The sequence below is a fragment of the Linepithema humile genome, chromosome 1 (genome assembly GCF_040581485.1).
Source record: "Linepithema humile isolate Giens D197 chromosome 1, Lhum_UNIL_v1.0, whole genome shotgun sequence".
NCBI lineage: Eukaryota > Metazoa > Arthropoda > Insecta > Hymenoptera > Formicidae > Linepithema > Linepithema humile.
Genome location: NC_090128.1, coordinates 30,463,839 through 30,482,325, shown reverse-complemented (window position 1 = coordinate 30,482,325; position 18,487 = coordinate 30,463,839). Strand labels below are relative to the sequence as shown.

Below are 18,487 nucleotides of genomic sequence, written 5' to 3'. Positions count from 1 at the left end.
TGCATAAATAATGTATAATGCATAAATATTAATTCTCTAAATATTAATTCTCTATTAGAAGTATCTATGAAATTGCGCCATTTTATTATTTTAATATTACGCTTATGTAAAAATTTTTGGATTACTCACTTAATGCTGTCAATGCTTGCATGATGTTCAGTTTGCGATACATAATTTTGAATATGGAAGTAACACATTTATAGTGTTGCATATAATAATTTAATGTAATTAATAGTATAATTATTAGTATAATTGGAGACTGAGTGCGGACGCAAATGCATGTGATAATAATTGTTTTAAGTACTTAAAATACATATGCATGAAAAAAAGATGCCTTATTTAATTTTTTTATATAAAATTATTTAGTATGCTTCTAATAAATAAAAAAAATTTTGAATTGAAAAATTGTGGCCGTTATATAAATTTAAGCAGCACTAAAATTCTTAAATATATATGAGAATTATTTTTTTATGATGCAGTTAAAGAAACTGTACGTATCGTGCTTGAGCAAAATAAGTATATTTGAATGAAACTTATAAAATACTTTTACATACTTGCAGACGGATTTCTTTCTCTATATCTAACAGCATAGCTAGGAAGAAAAACAAAAACGGATCTAGAGTCATAGAAAACATAAAACATAGCAATGAAATGACATTATTCTTAATACCCTCTCTTAATGTCATTCAATAAAATCAACTTAAGACTTAAAGTAACATTTCACAAAATAATACAACTTACTTAAAATAGGATTGTTGAACTTAAAATATAGATTTCTAATCTACTGATAATTTATAATGCTTCATAATATGCCCTCTCTACCAGGTAGAAATCTGGTCTAGGAGAAAGTTTGGCCCTGGATATTTTTCCCCGAGTATAGCTTGGATCTGTCCGGGAAATCTAGCTTGGACCCATATGTAATGGGGACGGCGGGCATGGACGGATCCATTATCTAAAATGTACCCAGGCCCAGGCTTGTTTCCACGGTTTTTTCTAGAAATTATACTGGAATCTCGCCTATGGCCCTTATTTTACTTGGGTTTTCTCCTGGATTGTTCGATATTGTATTTTGCGGATGATGTTCTTATAAACGTTTTTGTAGATTTGGGTAAAAGTGGCATTAATCTAGGTCTAAAATATCCAACAACTCATCTGCTTGATTGTGTGGAATTTGGTTGGTTACAATTCACTGACGTAATTTTACCATTTCATCAGCCGTTTTATCCTCATTATTGTGACCTTCATTGTATTCATTGATTTCTCTTTCTGATTCTAATATATCATCTTTGAGCTTTGAATTCTCGATTTCTTTTTCTGGATCTGACATATCATCTTCGAGCTCTGAATTGTTATTTTCCATAAATATTTCAGGCCATCAGTTTCCTCTTCGTCGCGTACATGATAGACATTCTCATTTACAGCACTATCAGTAGCTTCATTACTGTTAGATCGCAAATACTTGTTTTTTATCAAGTCACTTTCGTCACACGTGTCACTTTCAGTTTCAATGTTCGCTATGTTTGTTTCTAATTTTGTCCTCGCCCGATATTTTCGCTTTTTCAACAGTAGACGAGAAACCGCGAATATGCGATCACACAATTTGTACGTCTTAAACCGTTTTTTCTTTTATTTTAAACCGTAACTCTTTAATATGCTCTAAGGTGTTACTATTTTGAGCCGTAAAATATTTAACAAACGTTAACACAACCTGAAAGTTCAGAATAAAAATACTGGTTTTTCCTAGATTGGACCCGGCCAGATCCAGGAAAAAATACAGATAGATATTTTTTAACCAAAACCTGGGAAAAATCGTGGAAAATTTATAGCAAAAAGCCAAAACCCGTCTGAATTTTCCAAGCCAATATTTCCCATGCAGGGTCCGTATATATTCAGGGAAGATCGAGAAAAATTTCTACTTGGATAATTATTTAAACTTAAACATTTACGATTCTTACAAAATAAAACACTTGTTAAGGGGGGCGTCTTGTTTTGGAAGTCGAAAAATGCAGGATTTTTAGGGATTTTTTTTTTCAGCTAAAATAAAAGTTATTAGTTCAAAACTTTGTGGTTCTTTAATTACAGTATTAAATATAAAAAATAATTTTTTTAAGAAAAAATATTAATATTTTTATTAAAAGATAAGGCCGTGTTCCTGGTACCTCGCCGCCCACTGTGTTCAAGATAGCGGCCATTTTTTTTATCTAAAACCAAAAATAAAAACTTTTTCATTAATTTTATGTAATTACAAAAAATGGAAAATTTATACGACTTTAAAAAAAATGCATTTTTCACAAAAAAAATTTTGATTTTATTGCAAAAAATTAGTGTAATTTAACTTTTTACAAAATTATTTTAGTTCACCCAGAAGGTAACTACATAAAATTAATAAAAAAATTTTCATTTCTAGTTCCAAATAAAAGGAATGGCCACTATCTTGTACACAAGATAAGCGGCGAGGTACCAGAAACACGGCCTTATTTTTTAATGAAAATATTAATATTTTTTTCTAAAAAAATTATTTTTTATATTTAATATTGTAAATAAAATAACCACATAATTTTGAACTGATTACTTTTATTTCAGCTGAAAAAAAAATCTTTAAAAAAACCTGCATTTTTCGACTTCTCAAACGCGCCCCCTTTAAGCTTTTAGTTAATATATCTGCTTGTTGATCTTTACCATTAATATACTCCTATTGTATAGCTCTATTTTTAAAGTTCTTATAAACAACTTTTATTCAGATCTATATGTTTAACTTTTCGATTATTTTCCGGATTCTTAACTAAGAAGATACATGATTGATTGTTCTCAAATATTGTAATATTATCAGTCCTTATACTAAAATCTAATAATCTCTTAAACTAAAGTCCATCCACAACTGAATTACACAACGCTATAAGTTCAGCTTCAGTCGTTGATAATGCAATACAATTTTGTTTTTTAGTGGTCCAAGAAACTATACTACCAAACACTTTAATTAAGTATCCAGGCACTGATTTTCGAGCATGTACATCTCCCAAACCTGCATTTACATAACACACTAGTGGATGTTTCTCTTCTTCTCTAATATAAACTAAGATTCTTTGTCTCTGTGAAATATCTTAATATTCTTTGAGATGTTGCTACACGGTATTCGGATATTTATCTTGATATCTACTAAAGTAGTTTATGGCAAAACTTAAGTCTGGACGTGAACTTAACATTAAATACATTAAGCAGTCTATTAATTCGTTCACTTGTTTATCTGTAGTTTTATCACTTTCAATTCCAGTTAAATTTAATTTAGATTCAATAGGTGTTACACACTGTTTGCAGTTTTCAAAATTAAATCTTCTTAAAATTCTTAGCAAATATCGTTTTTGATTAATTTAATTTGGTTAATATACCCTTTACTTTATCATATTCTATTTCTAATCCAACAAAATTTTTAAATTTTTCTTTATTTTTTACACTAAACTCTTGAATTAATTTGTCTTTATAGAAATCTATACAACTTAAATTTGGATCTGCTAGTATTATATCATCAACATATAGCAATAAGTAAACAGTTTTTTTTTATATTTCTTAAAATATAAGTAGTAATCATCGTTTGATCTTTCAAAATTCAGACTTAATAAAAAATCATTAATTCTATTGTTCCAACATTTGAACGATTGTTTTAGAGCGTAGAGCGCTTTGTTTTCTTGAACACATGGCCAATTTTATATTTAACACCTTTAGACGGATAAATATAAATATCTTCCTTTAAATTCTTATGGAAAAGATGCAGTTTGAACATCTAGTTGTATAAAATGATATTGAAATTGATTTCCTATAGTTAACAAAATTCTTATAGTGAACATCTTTGCAACGGGTGAATATAATTCATCGTAATTAAATGTTTCCTTTTGCGCAAAATCTCTTACAACTAATTTTGCCTTATATTGATTTAACTTATCTTTTTCAAGTGGTTTGTAACTATATACCCATGTTGTATCCAATATTTCTACATCTTTACGTTCAACAACTGACTTCCATGTATTCGCTTTAATTATAGATTCTATTTTTCTACTCATTGCGTTCTCTCACAAGTTCTTATTTATTCTATTTCTTAAATCATCATAATAATTCGGAACTTTTTCTACAAAAGACATAGCATCAAAAGTCATATACATTTTGAAATCATTAAATTTTTCTGTACGTTTTATATTTTTTTTCTTCTAATCTTTACATTTTCATCTCTCTGTGGTTTTAATTCTTCGGTTTCTAAAATTGCATCATTATCATCATCTACGTCACTACTCATATTTACATCTTTGATTTTGACAATGTTACTTTTCCCATTTTGTTTATAATAAAAAATATCTTTGTTTAATACTATATTTCTAGAAGTTTAAATTTTTTCTTTTTTAACATTCCATAATCTGTAATCATTATTTGCGTACCCCATCATTATACACTTTTCAGATTTCTCATCAAATTTACTTCTAAATTGTCCCGGCACATGTGATACGCCATTGCACCAAAAACTCTCCAGTTTCTAACATCTGGTTTTCTATTATACCATAGTTCAGCAGGAGTAATTGATTTGCGCTTGGACTACGATTTAGGATATACGCCGCTGTTCTTATCGCTTTATTCCAAAAATGTTGTGGTATCTTTGAATTATTTATCATTGATCTTGCTTTTTCCATTAGACTGCGATTATAACGTTCAGGCTTTACCATTCTGCTGGGGAGTATATTGTATAATTTAACAACAGTGCCGTTTTCTTTACAATAACGTATCCTTTCACCTGAAACGTACTCTTTGCCATTATCGCAAAATGACTATTCGTTTATTAAATTTAGTTTGTACCATTTGTATATATTCTATAAAAAAACTAAATACTTTACTTTTGGCTTTAATCATATAAACACAAATAAAATTCAAATAATCATCTATAAATGTAACAAAATATTTATCACCATCATGTGAAACTGGATTAATCGGACCACAAACATCTGAATGTACTATTTCTAGAATACGTTCACTTTTCTTTCTCGTTCGAAATTGTAGCTTTCTCATTCTTCCATATACGCATGATTCACAAAATTCTACTTTACTTAACTTTAATTTTTCAATACCATTAACCATATCATTATTTATTAACTTCTTTAAATATGAATAATCTAAATGTCCATATCTCTTGTGCCATAACTTAAGATTTCATCTTCTTTGTCAATATTCAAACATTCACTTTTCAGTACTTTAAAACATATTTCATACAAATAATTTCTGAGACCCAAACCAATTAATCTATTTCCATCCCATAACTTTACCTTTTTTAAACACTACTTTTATATTGAACATTTCTAACTTTTTAACAGACATTAGTTTTTCCTTAGATTTAGAACATAAAAACATTCTTGATTGTGCATTTAATTTTGTTGCCATTTACATAACTATAAACATTAATATTTCCAATACCTACCGCTTTTAGATAATTTTTATCCTTAGCAACTGCTATTCTTATTTTCTCATTTAATATATAATTATAAACTTTATAATATAATTATAAAGTCACTAAAATATTTCTTATTATTTACCAAATGATCAGTACATCCCGAATCAACAAAAAACAGAATATTCTCATTTCTTACGGTATCTACGCCATCATTCCTACTACTTATAAAACATATACTATCTTCGCGAGTTTTATCCGTTTCGACATAGTCTCCTTTTCTCATTTGTTGGTGTAGTTGGTTCGTCTAAAATGTGATTGATTATTCCAACCTTGATGACCTCTTTTGTTAGTAGCATTCCCACGGTTCGTACTGCTTTGATTCACACCTCTCCTACCTCTAGTTCCCCGGAATGTATTTTCTTAAGTATTATTATAACTAGGTTAAATTTGAGATGTCTTTTTACAGTATTTCTTAATATGTCCACTCTCACCACAATTGTGACATTTTATATTAGATATAAATGCAGCTTCTTTTATTAATTTATTTTGATCTCCATCATTTTCCTTTCTCTTCTCAGACTCTATTCTTAATTTTGCCTTTACATATTTTAAGTCCAACGTCTCGACTGCCTTGTTCTCAAGAACGGTTACCACTAATCTCATATGATTTTGGTAATGCGAGAAGCAGTGTACAAATAGCATCCTTGTATTTTATATCAATACCTGACGATTTCGGCTGACATAAAACACGGTCGCATTTTAATAAAAAGTCTTCTAACTTTTCTCCTTCACACATTTTCATCGACATTAATTTTTTTTTAAGAAATATTTTTCTAGACAAACTCTTTTTTCATATACCTCGTGTAAACGTATCCACATATTATATGCTATTTCTATATCTCTAATAATATCTATTTGCGTATCATTAATACATTGTACAAGTATAGATTTGTATTTATTTTCCTTCTTTTTGGCTTCTTCTTTCTGCTTCGACGTATCATAATTTTTATCACTGTATTTAACGAGTATCATATCTTATACAATGAGTTCTGTCAATATTGTTTTAACTCGAAATATCCAGGTTTCATAATTATTACCACTTAATGGATCAATGTTATAACTGTTATTCTTATTATGGGTCATTTTTAAAACGAGCCAGCGATAATACGAAGAAAAAATATAACCTGCTTTAAAGCCAATTGTCTTACTTAATTATTGCAATTCTAAGCCTATAATCTCTAAAATATATATGAGGATTATTTCTTTATGATGCAGTTAAACAAATTGTATGTATAGTGCTTGAGCAAAATAAGTATATTTGAATCAAACTTATAAAATACTTTTACATACTTGCACGCAGTTTTCTTTCTCTATACCTGACAGCATAACTAGGGAGAAAAACAAAAATGGATCTAGAGTAAGAGAAAACATAAAACATAACAATGGAATGACATTATTCTTAACTAAATCCATTCATAAAAAATATAATTAAAAAAAAGCATTTATTTTCGTGTATTTGTGTATAAATTTTCAATGTTATTCTTATGAATGGTCGATCTTTGAATAGTTATAAGTTTATATAGAAAGTTGTACAACAACCCTGGTGAAAATGAAAAGCTTTACGAAGCGTCAAAGAAGCGTGAATGAATAGAATTTACGCTTCTTAGAAGTTTCATTGACTTTCCATTAACTCTTCATGATTTCGAAGCTTTATACACGTTTCTTAAACGCTCCATAAAACATGTATGAAGTGTTTTATTACATTTTCTATACTCTCCAATAATTCATGTTTCTTTAACGTTTCCTGAACGTTGCACAAAATGTATACGAAGCATTCCGATACACTTTCTTTACACTTCAAAAATTTATATTAAGAAACGCTTTGTTTACGCTTCTCAAACGTTCCACAAAATGTATACGAAGCATTCCGATACGCTTTCTTTACATTTTAAAAATTTATATTAAGAAGCGCTTTGTTTACGCTTCTTAAACGTTCCACAAAATGTGTATGAAGCATTCAGATACACTTTCTTTACACTTCGAAAATTTATATTAAGAAACGCTTTGTTTACACTTTTCAAACATTCCACAAAATGTATACGAAGCATTAAAATACACTTTCTTTACACTTTAATAATGAATATTAAGAAACGCTTTGTTCACGCTTCCCAAACATTTCTCAAAGAATATACAGAGCATTCCGATACGCTTTGTATACATTTCTGAGATGAAATTTTTCATTTATGTTTTTAATTAATATTTTTTTAAATTGTGTGTTAAGCGTTTTTTTACGTTTTTTTTTTTTTTAATTTGAAGCTTTAGGAACTTTACTAATTGCTTTAATTTATAAAAATAAAAAAAAAACCGGAAGTATTTCAGATAATTAAGAGCAAAATTTATCATATAATGTATTATTTAAAAGATTTATTTAAATTAATAACAAAATTATAAAAGTGAAAGTTTAAAAACTTTAGAAAAAAGGAAACAATTTTATTTCTTCTTTAATTATTAGTTCTCATGTACGATATTATGTTGGAAGAATATTTTTGTAATTTCTTTATTTTAACCCGTTTTTATTGAAAACTATGCATTGCTACTATTAAAAAATGGATTCAAGAAAATGTTTATAGAACTTTTATTGGGTTAAAGTAATCAAGATTTAGAGTAATATTTTTTTCAATTTATTATTACATTAAGATATACATATTTAAATATATAGACATGAAATGCTACTTAATATTATGTGACAATAAAATGAAATGCGTCATCATTAATCACCATAACAACCAAATGGCATTTTACATAGATATTTATCGTTTATAAGATCTATAAATACGCATTGAGCATCTATTTCAACAGGTTCAATACAAAAAAATTTACCATAACCTGTGAATCGTTTAACTTGAGTATATTTAAAATCTTGATCAAACAACAAAGGTTCCTTTTGCACCACAACCTCTTGCACTAAAATTAATACTTTTGAATCGGATACATATATAATTTTTTTTATAACGGCAATCATTTCATAACAAGTCAAAATATATGAGTCATTATGTTTCTTATTAGCTGCATAAACTTCAGAACAAAATCTTACACCATTATATAACATTTTTTTAAACAATGTACAATTTTCTAAATTAAAATTGTATTCTTTAACGCATATATATATTCCTCAGATGAAAATGTACATATTTCTTTTTTACCTAAAAGAACTACTCCTTCGCATCTTATAAAATGTTGCAATTTAGTTTGAATAATATTTTCACAAAATTTTATTATTGATTTTGTTGATACTAACTCATTGCACAAAATTGGTAAATCACTAAATATCAAAAACTTGCGAGCTATTTGCTTTACAACATAACGTGGACTTTGTAACAATTGCAGCAGATGACGATTCTGTCCTTCATATACAAAAGCATTATGAGTCCAAAGAGGACCCCAATTTAAAACATTTTGTGCAATGTAAGTTAAAAGATGTACATTTAATACCATTGATGTAACACCAAAATACTTGTTAAATAAGAAAACATAAGTCAAAAATAATTCGTGTGCCTTTAGCACATTTTGTTTTGTAACAGACTTTTGCAAAAGTATATTTGTAGATTTTGATAACATAGCAAGATGCTTCAAATATTTTTTTTTTAAAAAACCTTTCAAGCACGGTATACAATAAAATATTAGCCAAGATCTCCATTCAGACGCTTTCCAAATATTTATTTGTGAAAGAGAACGAACAGATCGGGTGATAGAAGTCAAAGCACATATGTTAGTGAAACGTTCATCAATGGCAGATATTAAATGCTTCATAGCTATTTCATCATTTTCCATGTTTTTCCAAAAATTTTTACGAGAAGAGTCAAAAAGTAATTCTGTAAGTATAAAGTAAAAGTAATCGAATCACACCCAAAAGAATACAATGCATATAATCGGGCACAAATCCAGTTATCAAATCAAAGAAATGTAATTGTAATAATACTGTTGGCCCCTTTACGCCTTTCACATATCGTTTCCTATCATTACGTTCGTTTCGTTTTTCATATACTTTCTCGATATCTTTTATAGTAGACTCTGTTGTTCGATCAGGTGCTCTATATGTACATAAAGGGAATCTCTGCCCTTTCACTGTACGTTCAGCTTTTTGATAACAAAATGTACATGCATAATAAGAATTGATCCCAGACATATTTAACATTTTAAATCGAGCTACCAAATCAACTATAGCGCACAAAGGAATCACTTTGCTTATTACATCTTTTCCATTGTGATTCCAATGAAAGCCATAAAGAGATAATTTATTAGCTTGTTCAATAAAAGGTTGTAAAAAGACATTTTGGTTTGGATCATTTTTACCAACATACAATCCAGCAAGTAAGATGTGTTAACTCCTTTCTTTTGGCGGCAGTTCATTTATCGTAATATAAATGGGCCATATTATTTTGCCACAAGATTTACCCATAGGAATACCATCAGTATTAAACGAGTACGAGAAATTATAAAGATGTGAAAGAATATTTCCATTATCAAAGTGTTTTCTATATTCTGCTCCATCATAGATATCTTCTAAAGCAATATCGTTAATTTTTGAACGATTAAATCTATAAGTTAGAAGGGAATCAACAATTGTTGTATTTTTAAGAAGTCTCTTGAATTGAGATTCTAAATCTATGGATAAAAAATAATTTGAGGAGTTAACACTGATAACATTTCCACAGTTGCAATCGATAGATTCTGTTAAGTTATTCTTATTTCCATAATATTTTTCACATTCTGGACAAAAAATGTGATATTTGAAAATGTCACCTGATCGATCTATATGATTAAAATACATGTACTTGGAGCTTGGAATTGTTTCATATCCATACATTGTATTTATCATTTTTAAAATGTCTACTTGTGCTAGCCACGATAAATTATATCTTAATCCTAGAGTCAAACACATAAGCATAACGTCTTCTGCAGTTGATTTTGTACACGGACAAATGGTACGTTTCTGATGTGATTTTTCTTCCCAAAAATTTTGTTCTTTATTAATGCGACAAAATTGTTGACAGAAAGATGCTTCAGATTCTTCCTCTCCTCCAGAATGATTATTTGTTGAAGAACATAATTCAGATTCCTGAAAAATTACAGAGAGGCATAAATATTTTCATATAAAATTAATATCAATTGTGAAATATAAAAAATAAATGTTATAAGCAAAAAAATTTTTATTTCTCTTCTAGAAATGTTACAGTTAATTTGGTTAAATGCACTAATGCAGTAAAAGCTGTATAAATGTACAATTATAATAATAAGATTGATAATTAATTATACAAGTTATTATTTTTTTAAGAAATTTAAGTTTTACTTATTTAATAATAAATAATTAAAAAAGTAATTTGTAATATTGTTACGTCCTGATCAGACTACACGATTCTTTTCTTTTCATTAAATACCAGACCTAGTAAACGCGGAACCAACAAAACTCTTAAGAAATATTATAACGCCAGAGCTGTTTTTCTCATGAGACACCAGGAGCTCGAATCTTCTCACGGAGAAAAATAGCATGGATATTTCAAAATACCTTGGCCGCTCAGCGTGCCTATCGTCGCCAGAAAAACCGTAAAAATCAAAACTCTCGCGGTAGCTGGAGTCCTTAACCGACTCCAGACGGTTAGAGTAAGAGATAAAAAGAAAAAACTGGCACCAACTAGTCATACTCTTGGATTCCACCTACGGGAACTCTAGCTAGTAGATAGGGTTTTACCGAGTAACGATCGGGGAATGACCGCAGTCGCATGCCGAGAAGGCGCGACACCTGATACGGCGCACGTGTTTAGTAGGTCTGGGAAACCGAGATGCATTAGTCGCACTCTCCACGCGACACCAAGGGCACGCGACAGTCGTAAACTGTCAAATTTATTAGATCAGTGACCCAAGGCTTTGCGAACTTATATACCGATTCTTAACCACCCAATCCGAAAGCCGAGAATCAGGGCAAGCACTTCTATAGACCACCCATCATTCCATCGTATGGTCTAAAGACTACGCCCACCCAGATCTTAAGACACTGAGATGCACCCCACCTATACTAATTAACACCAACCGGGTTACGCCACCTCAAAAACCTACCCCCATCATATATGGACCCGAAACGACGCTATTCCTTATTCGTTAGGGCCTCTTTCTTCCTATCTCATTTCAAGTAACCTAGTCATCTAAACCCAATCCTATTAGCTAAAAATGACGCCATCCTCCCCCACATTAAAAATTTTCTCGCAAGACTAATTCCTATTCGATCCCCGCTCCAAAAACCTAAGATTTTCCAAAGGGATCTACCCCAAAGAAAAAGTATAAAAACCCGTGTTCTGGTGGCTCCGGACACAATCACACACAGTTTTTCAAGCAGTTTGCGCCAGTGCTGCCAGTCGGGCCGGGTTGCCCCTCCAGTCCCTTCCAAAAACTAGGTTATGCCCAGTAACGTATTGTAAGCGTGCGGATCCCAGTAAATATAAATCTAAATTTTGATTTTTTTGATAACACAGATTGAAGACTAAATTTATGAAGAATAAGATAGGATAAAAATAATTATTTAAAAAAAGGAATAGGATGAGAATAATTGTAAAAAAACATTCTTGTATAATTATAAAGAAATACTTTATTTGGCAGAAATTATTAAGAATAACAACATTTGTTGCAAGGGTAAGGAAAACTGCCAAAAACCTTACCAGTATTTGTCTGTTCACTGGGATTGTGCCAAAACTGCACCCACAACACGTTACTGTGGTTACCATGGTTACCGTGCGCGCGGCCTAGCCGTTGGAGGGGCAACCCGGCCCGACTGGCAGCACTGGTTTACGCAGTTATTCCGTTTAGCTCAGTTTCTCGAACCAGTTTTTCGAGTAGTTCGGGGGCGCGAATCAAAGAGTAAAATCAGTTGATACTTTGTCGCGACCATCTCGTGGTGCATCTCAAGTAGAGGGTCCATTACCTTGACGACACCATCCCGCAGTAGGGTGCCCACTCGTTTACAAAAGGGTCCGACGCCTATACAACACCTTCCCTCAACGGGGCGCCTGCTCAGAACCACCGAACATATTCAACGCGATCCGAAACTACTCTGCAACGAGTAAGTCAGTTCATTTCTCTTTATTTTATTATTTCTTCTGTCCTCCCTCCGGAAAAATAAAACACACACACACACATACACACACACACACACACACACACTTGTAAAGAATACATAAATAAAATTATTAACATATGCGATTAAGAATTAAGTTTTTGTATCCTAATTATAAATTCAATCAAATTAAAATGTTGTCTTTAGTAAATTAAACTTTTGTTCTTTTTCATTTAACCACACCCTCCTTGTTCGTCACCCCCTCACACCTTCCCTCTCAAATTGCGCACAAAGGTTCCGCCCCGGGTAATAGGGATTCAATTCCTTGACCCAAAAAGGGAACCACGAGCGGTTGACTTGTTGACGGAGTAAAAACGACTCTTCCAGTCGCTGACCCGTCGCAAGTCCTAAACGTGCCGCTTGGCTCGTGCGGTCAGGTCCGTTTACGTCGATCGCCGAGCCCAACGAAAAAATTCTACATCTATCAGGACGTAACAATGGGATTATTCCAGTTTTCCCTTTCAAAATTTTTTAGGCAAATTAAAAAAATTGATTCGAGGTCCATCTAATCCTCATCAACAAATTTGTTTACGCATTAATGAGTTGAGTATGCTTAAATTATCTATTAAAGAAGATAGTGTGCAGGTAATACATTCTCACAATAATGGTCCTATACCGAGAGAATATAAATATACAAAACAATTCCGTAAAATAATCACACCATCGTATACTTTATTAATATCAGACAATAACAGTCATATAGAACTAGATAATGGGACTATTGCTATAGTTAAAAATATTTTATTTGATAAAGTCCATACAAAACATTATGTAGTTGTCAATGAATATAAAGAGATAAAAGACTTTTACAACTATCCATGTAATTCATCTATCCTTCATACTTTTATAGTTTCTAATTTAAACCCAACACTTCATACTTACGATTTAAAAAACGTGAAAAGAAAATTAGTTGCTTTACCAGATAATCAATCTGAAATTGATACATATATTATATTTCCATTATTACATCTTGATAAATAAAGTTTTTAAAATTGCATTTTTTGGATTTATACATAATTACTTTTGTTTTATATCTGTAATCAAATTATTATGTCAAAATGTATAAAATTGTTTAATTGAGCATTAAATATGTTGAGCAATAATAAGTTGCGTATAAAATTTTCACTAGCAGTCTTTATTATGAATTCTTAATATTATTAATATAAAGAAAGTTTAAAATATCGGAATTAAGTGATCAACTTGTTTTAACTAAGTTTCATTTATTAAATTTCAAGAAAAATATCAAAAGTAATTATTTTTTAAATTTAATTAATAAAACATTTAATGTGTGGATTTAATATAATCGTTTTTGTATATATTTGTATGATTATAATATAGTATTTATTTTAGAAATATGTATTGTGTGTGGCTGAATTTATTGAAACTGCAGAAACAGAAGTTATACCAGCAAAATGGATTAATAAAGAAGGTACTAAATGCTTTTGGCCTTATTACAAAGGCACCGACCGAATTAAAAAAGCTATTTTATCAATCGAAATTCCTGATCCAGAGAAGTGGGTCGAGTATGATACCAGAATATTACATAAATATAGTGAGTACATTTGTGTAACAAATTTTATTTATTATTTTATTATTTTCACACATCTTATTTTATAAATTGCTTTTTTATTATTTTTATTTCTTATATTATTTTTCAAAAATACGAATAAATTTTTATTATATAATTTAACTTATTTGAAATCATATAAAATTTAACTTTGAAATATATTTATATGTAACAAATTAAAAGAATTAAATCTGAAAGGCAAACTTTATATTGCTAACGATAAATAGACAAAAGTAATAAATGACAATAATGTCTGGATAATGAAAGGATTTCTTGCTAAATAAACACACTTTTTTCTATTTGACTCGAATGTAATTAAGAATAAACTGAAAGATTTTAGGAATGATATTATAATTTAAGCATACTCAACTCATTAATGCGTAAACAAATTTGTTGATGAGGATTAGATGGACCTCGAATCAATTTTTTTAATTTGCCTAAAAAATTTTGAAAGGGAAAACTGGAATAATCCCATAATAAACCAAACTTTCTAATATCATCGCAAATATGAATGAGATTATGAAAATTATAAACTAGAATTTGATTTTCATGAATATGTTCAGCATGCAAGATAAAATTTTTTAAAAGTTCTTCAGCATAATCTATATATCTAACGAGTTCAGCACTAGATAAAATAAATACTGCACAATGTAAAAGCATAAAATGCTTATAAATTGCATTATCTAAAATACCTTTTAAGACTACTGGTCCAACATATAACAGAAAAAGCCTATATTCAGTGGCCTTCCATCTACTTAATTCTGTTAAAGATCTTGTTTTTCTTGCAAAATCATTCGGAATAAATGGTCTTAAGAACAACATTTTTCTCGTAAAGTTCTTAATTGAATGAAAGGAAAGTTTATAAGATGGTTTTCTATTGACAACCCAGCGAAACAATAAAGTTTTCATTACTCCTAGACACAAAAGATGCATAGCATCCAAAGGAAATTGAGTTACTGCACCAATATTGTAATTTATTAAAGGAGAAATACCTTTATGATGATCTTCATCAACTTGATTATAGAATGATTGATCAGTTCTTCGTAAAGCAAAAATATTTTTGTATATCATTCGATGTGAGATACTAATTCCTTCAACGGAGCACTTTTCACAACCATACTTGCCATTATGAGAAGTACAACATTTTAAATAAGCTCGAGCTGGCGCATCACATATAAAGGCATTTAATTTTATTTTTATTTGTTGTCTATTATAAAAAAAACCATTTGTTGATAGAACATTTAACTCACATAAAAATTCTTGTAAATACAGATCCAAAGGTTTTGGTTTTCCAGTGCCTGTAAACATGCCAACTACAAAAGGATTTTTATTTTTTATATCTATACATTTTACAAAAATAGGCCACAGACATATTCCACTACTTTTATAAATAGGGACACCATTAATATTTACATCAATCTTTAAAATTGAAATTACATTTTCATTTAAATCATTTAATATTTTGAAAAGACTCTTTGCGATACCAAAATGTGTGTATGAACCATTGGGCTTGTTCGTTTTAGCTGCACTGGGGCAGCTCTGGGTCTGCTCTAAACAAGATAATACAGGACAAACTATTTATCTGTCCTGTATTATCCTGTGTAGAGCAGACCCAGAACAGCCCCAGTGTAGCTAAAACGAACAAGCCCATTATCTAAACTCAAAGTATTCACTTGTCTGGGTGTATGAAGTATAGTTTTGCTCTTTAAAGGTAGATCATCTACAAATTCATTTAAGCGAAATAATAAATTATCTAATGCTGAATGAGTTATATTGTGTAATAGAGCCCATTCAGCCAAAGATTGTATCATTTTATTAGAAACTTTCACCTTTTTTGGTAAATTTATTTCTGAAAAATCAGTTTCTGATGAATCATTTTCTAAAGATTTGTCAAGAGGTACGTTTTCTTTCCAATCAAAATTATTTATAATGCTATGTAAATCACTATCTGCTTGAGTGTTCGAGGATATGCTTAAATAATCTGTTAGTACATGTTTAGTGGAGCATTTTATTGGTTTCAATACTGGAATGTTATTCCATTCGATATCAGAATCACTAAACTTATAAGTTTTTTTTTATGACAAAGAGATTTTAGCTGCTTAAATTCTTCATATGCTTGTCTGGCAAAATGCCGACTTTTTTGTCTTTTTGAAAGATTCATAATAAAATTTGTCTTATTTTCCATGTAATGCTATTGTTACAAGAACAAACAATATAACACAGCGTAATAACCTTTGTATATTTTATATGCTAGAAAATATTCACACAAGCACAAAGCCAAGCTTGGTTATGTTTATAATATCAATATAACCTTCCGTCACAGTTATCACTGTCCTTAAATTTAATACCAAATTGCACAGGTATTAATTGCACAGTATCAATGCCTATAAATATAAATAACTTGTTGAACTTTTTACTCTTTCTGCTACAATAAATATATCTGTTGCGCACGAGTTGCAAAGAAATATTTTATTTTATATTAACACGTAGGACACAAGTAACAAAAACGACACAGTAAAGGCGCCAACAGCGCTAGGAACGACGCATGCGCATGTATATATATATATTGTTGCTATATTCATGTTTTAATAACATATATCTTTTTATCACGTCTTCCCAATATTTATTTAATAGAAATATTTTTTTTTTTTTATTATTTCTTTTACTATTATATATATATATATATATATATATGTATATATATATATATATATATATATATGTATATATATATATACTTCCTTCGAAATAAAAAAATTTATATGTAAACTTTCTGAAGATTATTAACTTTTAAATATAATGAAATATCTTATTATATTATATACATTTTACGTCTCAATTATTAAAATTATATAATTACATTTGAAAGAACACATATCTAAAAATTGTCTTATAAAACGTTTTTATAACGTTTATTAAATTAGTACAAAAATCGTCTCAAATTTTAAACGTTTATTTTTCAGTTTATACGTATAAAATTGATTTTTAACGTTTATTAAACGTATTCTTTAACTAACTGTGTTGCTTGGGATATGTAGCTCTGCGTCCTATTAAGCCTTAACCAAAGGTTAATGCAATACTGTTGACTGTACTTTATTATTAAATTTTATTTTGCATATATATATATTCATCGGCTGCATCGATCGTTTTCGCCAAATGTTAATATAAGTTCGTCGGCTACATCGATTGTATTCGCGAAATATATATGCACTTATTGTATTCAAAAGATTAAACGCATAAAAATTAAATGTAATTAAAATATTTAATATAAACTAAATCAGCGCTCGGAATTAGTTGCACATTTTGGGCCGATTCCCGAGACGACGCCTTCTGTTCCCCCGCTACCGCCCGGCCGCTGGCAGCCGAGTCGCCGATAGCTCTGGCTCAGAAGCGTTTTATATAAGAAATAGGCTGGGTTGTTGAGGTACCTCTTAGAAAATAGTAATATTTTCTTCGCTACATAAATAATGTTTATTTTCATTAATACATAATATATATACAGGGTGTTTCATAATGTCCGTGCCAACGCTCGTGTACGGATAGAGTGCGGTAAACTGAATAGAAAGGTCCTTTACCATTTTGCAATTTTCGCAATAGTAATTGAGATATTAATTAAAAGGGATTGACGAATAATCGCGCGTTGATCGCGGCTAGATCGTAGGCTGTACGCTCTAGGCGTGACAGCAATGAGAATCGCATGGCAACGAAAAATAACAACGCATATCACTCCTGCTCTCGCTACGTGTTATTTTTCGTTGCCATGCGATCCTCGTTGTTGTCACGTTTAAAGTGTACAGCCCACGATCTAGCTACGCGCAACGCGCGATTATTCGTCAATCCCTTTTAATTAATATTTCAATTACTATTGCGAAAATTGCAAAACGGTAAAGGACTTTTCTATTCAGTTTACCACACTCTATTCGCACACGAGCGTTGGCACGGACATTATGAAACACCCTGTATATTTAAGAGTGGACTTCCGAAAAGCTATCACCTCCGATTTGGCTTATAATCAACCAAAATACTAATTTTCTCTAGTGAATAAAATTCCCAAATGAAAGATGAATGCTTCTTTTTAATTATATTTTTTAAGAATGAATTGTGTTAAGAATAATGTCATTCCATTGCTACGTCTTATATTTTCTATGGCTTAGTTTACACCGATTGTTTACTACTCGTACCAAATACTAAATCTGCTTCTCCGATAGATATAAATTATTTAGTGTAAAATCTACACCAATCAAAGAAGCTGATTTAGTACTTGGTACGCGTATTAAACAATCGGTGTAAACTAATCCTATGACTTTGGATCCGTTTTTGTTTTTCTTCC

At 30.1% G+C, this 18,487-nt stretch overlaps 1 protein-coding gene, 2 long non-coding RNA genes and 1 pseudogene across 6 annotated transcripts in view; 1 reads left to right on the top strand and 3 right to left on the bottom strand.

Annotated features, from left to right (window-relative positions):
* Positions 1-18,487, bottom strand: part of LOC136997154 (putative uncharacterized protein DDB_G0282133) — a 114,907-nt gene that overhangs the window by 15,973 nt on the left and 80,447 nt on the right. The window lies entirely within an intron of this gene.
* Positions 8,091-11,002, bottom strand: LOC136999351 (uncharacterized; annotated as a pseudogene).
* LOC136997074 (uncharacterized) lies at positions 12,294-15,317 on the top strand. The gene is made up of 2 exons (XR_010887890.1): positions 12,294-12,536; positions 13,941-15,317. It is a non-coding gene; the product is annotated as an uncharacterized lncRNA (long non-coding RNA).
* LOC136997073 (uncharacterized) lies at positions 14,867-16,662 on the bottom strand. 3 transcript variants are annotated; one of them, XR_010887889.1, is made up of 4 exons: positions 16,390-16,661; positions 15,408-15,455; positions 15,150-15,317; positions 14,867-14,994 (listed from the first exon to the last, which is right to left on the bottom strand). It is a non-coding gene; the product is annotated as an uncharacterized lncRNA (long non-coding RNA). The 3 variants fall into 3 exon arrangements; XR_010887888.1 differs by lacking the exon at positions 14,867-14,994 and adding an exon at positions 15,034-15,071 and having other exon boundaries at positions 16,390-16,660; XR_010887887.1 differs by lacking the exon at positions 14,867-14,994 and having other exon boundaries at positions 15,177-15,317; positions 16,390-16,662.